Genomic DNA, 12,286 nt, shown 5'->3' on the forward strand with positions numbered 1-12,286 from the left:
TATCCCAACAAAATAAAGGAAACCTATCTAACTACACTAACTAATAAAATAAACTATATACAAAAATGTGGCCAATGTCCGAAAGGTCCAAATAAAATAAAAACAAAAATGAAACCTAACACTACCTAGAAACTATGTACAAGGGCAGCGGGCTAGTTTCACGGCTCACTTGTGGATGTTCCGGGCCAGGGCATCATCGAACTCCTCCTCAATGTCCCGGAGGCAGTCCTCCTCCATGGCCCGAGGGTCCGCAGGGCCGCCGACGTCTCCACCTCCAAACCCCTGCGGATTGCCTCGAGGCATTCGGCCCGCCTCAGGGCCCTCCGCATGGAGTTCTCCGCCCTGACCATTGTGAGCCGTGCCTCTTCCGCCCGCTGCCGCTCCGCATCTATGGCATGGCCCAACCGCTGCCACACGGAAGACACTCTCTGTCCTGGGTCCTCCTGCCCTCTGGCCGATGCCTGCCCCTCCGATGTCGAAGGCCCCGAGCCTTCATGGCTCCCCCCACGTTGCTGCTGCTGCTGTGCCTCTGCCCGTGCACTGCCTCCTGCTGCCTGCACATCCTCCGCCGGCTGGGGTGCAGTCGTTGATGTGGCCACCCCTGCTGGACGTCCGACTCCCGACTGTGGCAGGGATGCCTCCTCCACCAGCCTGGCCGCACCGTCAGAGGCCACTCCACAGGGCACCCAGGTGACTGATGGGTGGGAAGATGGCACAGAGGACGACTGGCGCGTAGGGGGTCCAGTTGAGGAGGGGGTCGGAGCAAGCCCCATCAGACGGAGGAATCCGGCCTGGGTGACCTGTCCCAGCAGGCTGACGTGGTCAACGAGCCATTCGAGGTGACTCGCAGTCTCTTCATGAAAACACTGCAGGTCACCTCGCATGGCCCGTTGACGCAACGCCACACCAGCCAGGACAGGCTCAACCCGGACCTGGATAGCCACGTCCGCAGGCAGAGGAAGGCCAGTTGACGTGAGCTCATCCCCTGCCTGAAAACGGGTCTGGACGTAGGCATCCCATCTTATACGCTCAGCCTCCCTTTTCCTCTCAGATGATGCAGGGACAGGATCGGGGACAGGATTACACACAGGCACCTCCGCGGCGGCCTGTGCTGCCTCCTGTCCCTGGTCCTGCACTGCACCACTAGCACCAGTGGGATCCCCACCTCCAAACCCCGTCTCTGGTGCTTGCACGGCCTCCTCCTCCACCAAACCCCCCACCAACCTGGATGACTCCGTGCCATCTTCCCCTGTTGGGCCCTGTGGGGTCCCAGCTGCCCCTTCTGCTGCCGAGGAGTTCAACTCCAACCTCCGCCTCTTGGACCTCCCCCCGGCAGCTGCGGCCTGGGACGCGGCACCGGACTCCTCACTCCCCGACGAGATGACAACCTGGGAGGGGAGCCGGCCTTGCGTCTCCGGCTGGCGGCCGGATCCCCGCCGCTGTGCTCCACAGCACCTTCTCCGCCCTCTTCATCAGTTGACGCTGCAGACAGGGAGAAACAAAACACAGGCATCAGGGCACTGTACAATGGACACATACACACATGACAGTTGTACATGAGTGGCATTGGTAAACCTCAGACATGTCATCACAATCCCCAACACACATGTCATTACAACTCGCACACATGAGCCATACCACAGCCATATCGCAACTGCCACCACCATCCATACACATACAACAGCATGAGCAGCCAAAGGTGAGTCAGACATCACATGCAACACAGGAAGTGCACCACACATGTACACACACCACCACACTTGCATGCATGTGTACACCTCTGCCAAGTGTCGCACTGTTCAGACGGGCATCCATGTCACATCTGCCAATCAGGCTTCCACATACCGCTGTCACATGCATCCATGTTGCATCACTGTTGCACCCTTGTCAAATACACACACATGCACATGTACACAGTGCTGATACATGCAGCCGAAAACAACATACATGCGTGACATCACGGACATGTCTACTTACATACACATTCATCCAAACATGTGTGCCCACACAACTGCATTTGGCATGCAAGCCTACACACACAAGCACCATCCATGTCTCACACATTACAGCCCTCGCATGTGTCAGCCCCACGGCCCTGTACACCCCCACCCATACTCGACCCCATACAAACAGATGTGCAACCTGCACACTACTGAATAATCACCACACGCACTGCTCACAATCAGGATGCATGTACACTCACCGCTCAACTCCAGACGGGTCTGCTTCTCAAGGACCTGGACGTGGAGCGCTGGGGATATGCGTTCCAGGACCCTCATCTGTTCTTCCGACAAGTGGCCCCGGCGCCCCTTGGCATCCGCTGCCTTCAAGAGGCGCCGGGCCTTGTTCAGGGTCCTGGACCTGAAGTCCTCCCAGCGCTTCCTGACATGTTGTAAGTCGCGGACTGCCACCCCCTCCGCGTTGATGGCAGTCACGATGTCAGTCCAGATCCGAGTCCGTCCTTCCTTGTCGGCGCGGGAACTTCCGAAGAGGGCATCATACTGCCCCAGGACTTGCTCCACCAGGACACCAACTTCGGTGGCACTGAAGCTGGTGCCCCTCTGCCTCTCTGGCCGGGGGTTGTCAGTGGTCACAGATGGTGTTTGCCCCGACATGACAACCCCAGAGGCAGGAGTGGGTGGGCAACTGGGTCCTGGGGCTGGGCTGTGGAGCGATGGAATCCCAGTCGGGAGTCTACGGTTCCAGCAGGGGTGGTCACAGCAACAGCACCCCTGGCTGATGTGCAGGCAGCAAATGGCAGGGCACGTGGGCAGCAGGCAGTCAGGCAGCAGCAGATGGCAGGTGGGAGCGTGCTCGGGGCTCTGGGGGGCAGTAGTTCGGCCTTCTGGGCAGGAGCGTGGTCTTCCATGTGCTTACGCGTGGCCAGCTTGATACGGAGTGATTTGGCACGTGAAAAATCTGCACGTCAGCGTGTAATTCGAGGAAAGGCCCATAGCGCATAAGCGCGTCTGCACGCATACGCATTTTCATTGGACAGAAGGCCCCTCAAGCGCAATCGCCCCTGTGACGTGACGCGTACAGACGTGCATGGGCATTTCAGCACGCGTGAAAAACTGCACGTCCACGTGTAATTTGAGGAAAGGGCCCATGCGCGTAAGCGCGCGTGGAAAACTGCACGTCCGCATGTAATACGAGGAAAGGCCCTTAGCGCATATGCACGGCAGCACGCATATGCGATTTCATTGGACCAAAGGCCCTTAGCGCGTGAGCGCGTCTGTGACGTGACGCGCGCAGGTGTTTCCCTCATTGCACGTGATGACAGAACACACGTGGATTTCCACCAATCGCGTGTGAAAGTTCCCGGCACCCCGGAACACACGTACCCAGGCTAATCGCATGTGGAACTTCCCAGGCCAGTTGTGTGTACGCTCACTCCCCTCCGATCACACGTGATGACACTCGGACCGTATCTGAATACGGGAAACCCGCGCACGGCAAAAGACGTGCACAGGCGTCAACGCGTCTGCCACACGAAGGCAGGCGGAAGCGTCCCCGCGCACAGCATAAAAGTGCGCGCAAACAACAAACGCGTATATACAGCTACGATGAATGCCCCATTTGTCGCTGCACTGATAGTGGGACACCGCAGGAGGAGGAGAATAGCCAGGGCACGCATTTTCGCACCACGGACAAGCCTTTTTGGGATGCCTGACGACCAGGTCTATGGCAGGTATAGGTTTCCACCCCATATCATCCTAGACCTGGTCAGGGAGTGGGAAGATGACCTCTCATCCCCCACCCTTTGCTCCCAAGCATTGAGCCCCTTGGAGAAGCTGCTCAATGTCCTGCATTTTTTGGCCACTGGGTCATTTCAGCAGACCACTGCCATAGTGGGGGGGGGGTCTCACATGCCACGCAGTCACGCTGCCTACACCAGGTACTGGCAATCATGACAGCGCGCCCCTCAGTCCGCAGGCACATATACATGCCCAGAACACTCGCAGAAAGGCAGGCCGTTGTCCTGGATTTTTTCAGGGTGGCACACTTCCCCAAAGTGCTCGGTGCCATAGATTGCACCCATGTGGCCCTACGTCCACCTAGGGCCATTGAGCACATCTACCGAAACCGCAAGCACTGGCATTCCATCAATGTACAGGTGGTATGTGATGCAAAGGGAATCATCACCTCTGTCTATGCAAACTACCCTGGCTCCACCCATGACAGTTTCATATACAGAATGTCCGCCCTGAGCCGGGCCCTGGAAGCTAGGCAGCATGGCGACACATGGCTCCTAGGTCAGTACAAATGCCCTTGCACATGCATGCAAGTCACACACAGACAAATATCCAAACCCTAATAATCTCAACTATTATCACCTCCCCAGGGGACAGTGCCTACCCTCTGAGCAACCACATGATGACGCCAATCCGGAACCCCACCACACCACCCCAGGTAAGATACAAGGCCCCCCATATAGCAACCAGGGGCATAGTGGAGCGCACATTCGGAGTGCTCAAGTCACGTTTCCGCTCCCTTGACCGCTCTGGTGGGCAACTACTCTATGCACCACCAGTAGTGTGCAGGATCATTGTGGCAGCATGTGTCCTGCACAATGTTGCAACACGGCAGGGCGTCCCGGTGGACATGGTGGTGCCCCCACATCTCCAACCACAGGCACAGGCGCTGCCCATGGGAGGGGACAGGGCACGTGGCGAGGAAGCCCGGACCCAGCTTGTGGCCACATTTTTCACCTAAACTCCCACCCCTGCGGAGTGCACACAGGCCTGGCACATACCAGGTGACAATCGATGATGACAAAGAGACAGTTAACTGTCACAACCCTACCACCCTCAGAAAGTTGCCATGGAAGTGCCACATCGTCTGCATCCCTAGCTACTTAAACACAAGCTATCCTGTGTGACCAAAAGGCACACATATGACATATGACATGATATGGGCCATACACAAGTATTCCAAGGCGCAATGAGGCAGGGAGGGGGGAACAAGGGAACACAGAGAACGGTACTACTAGGCCAGGTGTCATTGGGATCGTGCAAGTGCAGGGGAAGGGGGAATGGGAAAAGTGCATGGGGAAGGGTGGGGGGGAGTCCAGTACAGGGGAAGTAGCCCAAAAAAATAATACATAGGTCGCCTGGTGGCAACTACAAAGGTAAGTGCAGACAAGTGCTGGGAAGGGAGGGCTGTAGGGATAGAGAGACAGTACTGCAGTGCAGGGGTTGCCAGGGAGGCAGTGCAAGTGGAGAGTGGCTGGGCCAGGGACCGAGGTCGGTGAGAGTGGCCCAGTTGCAGCTCCTGTGCAGTTCCAGTGGAGAATTCTGCAAGGGAGAGGCAGACAGTAAGCAGAAGCAAAGAGGAAGGTCTTGAGGTGCTTCCAGAACTGGAGATGATTCCCCTCAAGTTCAAGTCAGGCCGGAAGTCTGTTCCAGGGGGAGGGCCCTGCTGCGGAGAGAAATCTACCCCCAGCTAGTTGCTCTGAGAAGCGGATGACACGGACATGCAAGGTGTGAATCACACACACCTGCAAACCAGGCCATGGCCATCACTGTCATGTCACTCAAACCCTCCCAAACATCAACATGACATGGCACGCAATACCCATACAGCAACGCAGTAACGATAAGGTACACATTGCCATGTCCTAAATGCACAGTGGCATCGGACACTGCTGCCTGACCCGGAATCAGATGAAATGACAGACCAACAACCTCCCACCCAAAATAAGTCATTTCCAAATGCATTACAACAGTCGTAGACGTAACATCACAATGAATGCCTGTCTACATGCACATTATGCATTGCAAAATCAACACTGCAGCTCATGTGTGCAGTGTCCTACTCCTGCATCACACTGCTCAGCGCACAGCACAGTGAACAGCCATTGTGTGTGATGCACACCCTGAGCATCACATCTAAGTGACAGACCACGTCAAAAATCAAATTAGGCATGTACTGGATCCATGATCGGTCACAGAACATGTGCTGCCGGGACACAGTGGGCACCAGAAGGCAAACAGTGTACACGTGGATATGCAAGGGTGGGAGTACATGTAGTGCATCAGAGTGCAAGTGTGTGGTTCTGCAAGGACATGCACTCCACATATGCATGTGCACTCAAGTGACCATCAGTGTTCCCTACACATCACATGTGAACATCCACCATGTGTACACCCCAGCATGTCAAACCACAACTATCCCCTCGCACCTGAAAGGAAAACACAACACATGAACAGGCATTGATCAGCAGAACACAACATGTACATAGGATACCACCATTACTATGTCAGAGTTCCCATCACACAGCAGGGCAAGGCAACTATCAACAACAACCTCCCCCTCCCTCACAAATGACCATGACCCACTGAACAACTGCACCTGGGTCATGGAGCCTCCAAACCTCAATTCCACCTGGCCACAGGATCACCTTTACCCTTCGTCACCATCTCCCACCTTGTGTGTAAAAAGATGCCTGAACCCTCAGAATCCACACTCATTTCCAAAATCACAAAATCCAAGGCATAAAAACGAACCCGAACACCCTCCAGTAGATGACTTGACGTAGCAGTACCTCACAAAGGCCAAGTACTACCGCAATGATGCAACAACCAAGGTAGCACAGCAAAACAATGTCACGACAGGATGTGAGACATGTGTGGTACATGACATAGGATGATGCACCATGAATGGATGTGTACTGTCACAGGTCCCCTGTACAGGCGCGGGAGTGTCACGAAACAACCACCCCCACCATGTCCCGGGTGCCTGCAAGGTCAAACTCAAACAGGCCCCTGAGACCCTGGTGGGGAATGAGGTTCAGGGATATGCAGTCGGGACAGGTGTTGACACACTGGATGACTGGAATGAGCGGCAGGAGAGGGGAGGAGGAATGACACATGAAACTAGGGAATGCACGAAAATGTACAACCTGCATGAACACATACACAATCCAGACAAACTTGGACATCATTGTCATGGCCTTCTGTAGTCCAGGCTCAGGAATGGTACGAACCAACCACCCCCTCTAGGGTTTTGGCGCCTGCAAGTTCGGGGCTTACACAAGCATCCGCAACCCCAGTGGGGAAAGAGGGTCAGGGAACGTTGCTTGGATAGGCACGGGATGCAGGAACACCGGGTAGAGGATACAGGTTTCAAAATTGCATAGGATCACGGGTGATTAGGGAGAAAAAAACATACCAAATTGAACCACACATACATCCATGCATCAGTACACTCCCCAGCAAGCCTATGCAGAGCAGTTCGTAAGAAAAACAACAAGACACTTAGCTCTGGTTTTGAGTGCTGGCCTCCTGCCTGCTCACTCTCAGGTCCGGTTACAGGAGCACTGCAATGCTGCAAAGAGAGACACAGTCAACAACCTGTACGTGCCAATTGCACAAAAACACAACACCAAACATGCCCCATAGCAACAGACTACTCTACAAACAGACAATCTGTGGTTGATGCTTCGTACCCATATATAACATCACCCCTGTGACGGGTCATACACAGTCAATGCAGTAAGGCAGCCGCTGCTGGGTGCGTGGCAAATGGAACACCAATGTGTCACAATTCACACAACATGCAATGTTCCCTGGGTAAGCAGACAGACCCATATAGCAAGCCATGACTACAGAGCAAATTGCATACCACCATGACCGAAACAAAGTTGGCAGTGCATTTATCATGAAGTACGTGGAAAAGATATGCACTGCACCCGAGTATGTCTCTTGCTGTATGTCCCTGTGAGCTGCCCCTTTCCATGTCTCGGAAGGCTACATGGTTGATACAAGTGGCTCAATGGACCTTGGTGTACCGGAGGGTATGTGCCACTGCCCCTGCATGTGTCCCAGACAACCCTACTATCAGCAGCCATCAGTCCACAAACACATCTGAGCTGCATTGTGTGCTTCAACACCAATATTCGTCTAAGCTCACCCTCAGTGCTGTGACTAAGCCTGCATGTGCAACTCGCCTGGTGCAAGCTTTGCTGTGTCGTGGCCCCCCTGTGATGCTCACCTTGCCTGGAGTTCCTTGGAACATGTCAGCAGTTCTAGGATGTGGGTCTGCAATAACTGTGCCTCTGCTTCTGCACACATGTGCATGTGGGCACCAACAAACGGGTCCAGAATTCCGTCGTCCAATGGGCCATGTCTGCTGGCAAAGGTGCTCTGGAGGCTCATCCCCCTGCAGAAAGGGCATGAAACACATGATTAATGCTTCAAAGTCATCTGTGTGTGTCTCATCAGGCATCTCATTACTTGACCATGTCAGAAAGTCACATCACAAATCACACCATCAGGCCGTCTTTCACCTCCAAAGTGTGGAACACTATCTACAGCATGAATTGCAACAAGCACATGTACAGGAAAGATAAGAAACATACTACACAATGCATAGCAATCAATGTCCACATTAATCATGACACACCCCATCTAGCAAAAGCTGAACAGTGGACAATGACACCTAAATCATCCCCACTAGGGGTGTCAACACAAGTCACACAGCACCAGACATGCCACAGATATGACAGTCCAAAGCCCTTGTGTAAAATGCTGTAACAAAGAACAATCCTTGCGAGCCCATGGATAAGGGAGGCAGGAGTGGCATATGTGAGTCAAGGAACCCAAGCAGCAAACACATACACAAGACAACCATGAAGGGCCCAGCTGGAACAGACAGTGGATGCCTTCAAAAGCCACAAAGCACCGCACCGTCACATGAAAGCACAATAGACTAGCAATTTTAAACTAAATCAACTATTAACTAATTACACTATGGAAAACCTACATTACCTATTTAAACTAACTATCAAACAGAAACTTAACTAACTAAACTAAAAGAAAAATCAAAAATGGCCACATACGACCCGGGGGGGAGGGGAGGCAACCAGGAGGGGGGAGGTACAGGGTGCTGCTCAACATCCACATGCGATGATGCTGAGCCAAAAAAAAATCCTCCATGGGCTCAACGCCTGCACAGCACGACCTATGTGGGAGGTAGATGGTCGTCCGAGTCTGGCTCATCCTGGAAAGGAGGACGTGGCACAGTAGCCTGGCCACGCCTAGCCGCAGCTTGCCCCTCATCGGCAGCAAGTCTGCCGGATGGGTGAGCCTGGTTCTGTGTGGCGATGTGACGTAGGTCTGCATGCAGAACCTCCCGTGATACACGTGCTTCCTCTTGCAAGGTAGCACGTGTAACACAGAGTTCCTCCTGCAAGGCCTGGCTGGACAACCGCTGCACCTTCCGGCAAGCCTGTAGCTCAGCCGAGATGGTACGCTCAAGCTGTGCAAACCTCTCCTCTGCCTGCTGCCTCTGGGACATCATAAGGACACCCAGAGTGGATCTGAGGGAAGCATACTCCTCCCTCAGGGCATCCATGTGCGCCTCTGCGTGAGCAGCAATTGCTTGACGCAGAGACGACATTTCAGCCTGGCGTGCCCTGTCTGAGGCCGCCATGCCCAGCCTGAGCGAGCAGGCCGTGGACCGTGTCGACTGCTGCTGGAGAAGCACCTGCCTAGCAGTGGGGAGCACAGATCGGGCCACACGCTCCATGCTCTCAGCGATGTTCTCCATTGCTGCCCCCTGCCGTTCGGAATTGGCAGTCATGTCTTGCTCCCACTCAGTATACAGCAGTTGAGCGCGGCGACTGCGTTGCCGGGCTTGACCCCTGCGGGACCCAAGGACCTGGGGTCCTCGCTGTGTTGGCACCGCCTGCGGCTGCACGACTACATGCCCCCGTCGACGTGATGTCCCGGGCACATCAGTGACTGGTGTGGAGGGTGACCCTGCGTCCCGATCCACCACGGGCGGAGGAACCAAGACTGTCTGATCCCTCAGTGCAGGTGTCGCAGACAGAGGAGTGTCCACATCAGAATCACTCACCCCTGACACATGGACTTGATGCTCATCCAACTCAACATGGACGTCAGAGTCGTCATCAAGGCTGGACTCATAGGCAGCCAGAGACAAGATGGACTGCAGCACTTGGGGGTTTTCGTGGCCTACCACCCCACGACCCCCACTAGTGCTGGGTTGATGTGGCATTACCAACCCTGTGTCTGGCATGACAACACCATCCTCTGCCTCCATTGCGTCATCACCTGAAAAATAGAGAGAAAAGGTCAATACACATGTCAGAAGCACACGACACACACACACACCGACAGCAAAGGCATCCGGCAGACATGTGACACACAACATATGACCTGGCATGCATGCTGGGTATACTTTGAATATTTTCTGTGATCAGACCTGTTGAAAGGTGGCAGTTTCCATGGAAGTGGGTCTATGCAGTGCAGAAAATGTGTACGCCACTCACTACCTACATGTACAAGCACTACATGGTGTGTGCCAGGAAATGTGAAGGCAGTGCAATGTCAAATTCAGACATCACGTGCATTGTGCATTCAATGTGTACCATGTCTAGAAGCCAAGCACCCCTCCACCCCAGTACCAAAGCAGGGATGCCTAGCATGGTATCAAAAGGCTGACCATACACCTGTATATTGACAGGCAGTGTTGACTGGCATCAACAGCTTAATGTGATTCAAATTACAACACTGCAAATGATGCTGGGACAGTGGGCAGGACACATGATGGAAACTCCGGAGGCCGCCCACGTGTGAAGAAGACACAACAAGAGTTGGACAGAGTCATTGGCCATTGAACAGGCTGAGGCCTGTGAGCCACACAGATTGTCAGAGCCTAAACATGTGTGCAACGCAGGACTGAGCCACAGTTGACATGGGAAGGCTGATGAGATGGCAGGCAATGTATGTAACCAAGGACTTATATTACAGTGATCATCCAGTCAAGGACACATAGGGGCATGCGTGCAATGCACATGGAGCATGAATGGGCACTCATGTCCCTGCGGGACATCTGACCCATGCACAGTACAAGTGAGATACCCTGCATCGAGTACTAAGGCTGTACCACACGGCATATGTCTGGCAGATTCTACGCTGGAAGTTAGCATCTACACAGGACACATGAACAAGAAAGTACACATTGACAAGATTGAATCAGACCAGTGCAAAGGTGGAACTGGGGTGCAGAGTGGCGGAGGAGGGGCAATGGAGAATGCCTACATGGAGTCCCGCATGCAGGCAGAGGAGACATGAATGACGGTAGCATTGCATTACTTACACATCAGAACCATGTACACGTCACATGTAGCAGCAATCATGTACAACACATCCCACAAATGAAACACACACGTCCTCAACAAACACGCATTAACACTCACTGGACTGGGCATCAAAGTCCATCTTCTCTCCCACTCCTTCGACCAATTCAGGTGGTATGAACTCCGCAACGAGAGCCTCATGCGGAGTGAGTTCTTCCTCCTCTGGTGCAGGCCCACCGCCAGTCACCAGAGTCAAGTTGTAATTTGAGGCACACTTGGCCTTAGTGCTGCGCTTGATGTCATTCCAACGCTTTTTGCACTCCTGCGCCGTGCGCACCTCATGGCCGAATGAACTGACATGTTCCGCAACATGCTTCCAGTGGGTGTCAAGTTGGGCAGCCGTGGTCTGACTATTGGCACCCACTAGCATGTCACGGCTGTGGCCCCGCACGTAGTCCACGAGGAAGTCCAGTTCCTGCTTACAGAAAGGCTTCTTCCTCGACGTGCAGGAGGTCGTGGCTGTGTGTGGGGTCCCAGCCTGTGCTGCAGGTGCAACCTTCCTCCTCTTGGACTGTGGCGCAGACCCTGGCTGGCTAATGCCGCCCTGACCAGTATGGCCAGTGGGTTCGGTGGATTGAGCCAAGGGAGTGGCAGGTGGAGGGATGACCAAAGGCCTGACTTGTGTCAGTGGCAGCTGGGTGCCCACTAATGGACCCTGCGCAGCAACATCAGCTGTGGCAGGGTCGTTGGCCGCAACGGTCCTGGTTGGCAGACTCACCACCGGGGTGCTGTTGGGTGCATCTGCCCCTGCACTTGCCAACACCCGGCTGTTCGGGGCAGCAGATGACATGACTGCCCCAGGGACACGTGTCTTGGTCTGAGCAGCCCGGCCTGCCCCTATGATTTGCCCCCTGGCCTGTTGGAGATCTACCAAGGGCTCTTCAAGTGCCAACGCAACCTGCGCTGGCAGACCCTGAGCCTGGGTGGCGGTGTCCACAGCTGCACCTGCAGCTACCACTACCCTTGGGCCCGTGGCAGTCGATGGAACGGACTGCCGGGTCATATGGGTGCCAGTGCCAGATGCAGGAGCTTCATCCCCCGGAACCACAGGGGGTGGTGGCATGGCTGCACCCACACATGGCACAACATTGTGCTCAAGTGGCGCACCCCTGCCTCTTC

Source organism: Ambystoma mexicanum, chromosome 1p, assembly GCF_040938575.1.
Source record: "Ambystoma mexicanum isolate Mex_15411 chromosome 1p, UKY_AmexF1_1, whole genome shotgun sequence".
Taxonomy (NCBI): domain Eukaryota; kingdom Metazoa; phylum Chordata; class Amphibia; order Caudata; family Ambystomatidae; genus Ambystoma; species Ambystoma mexicanum.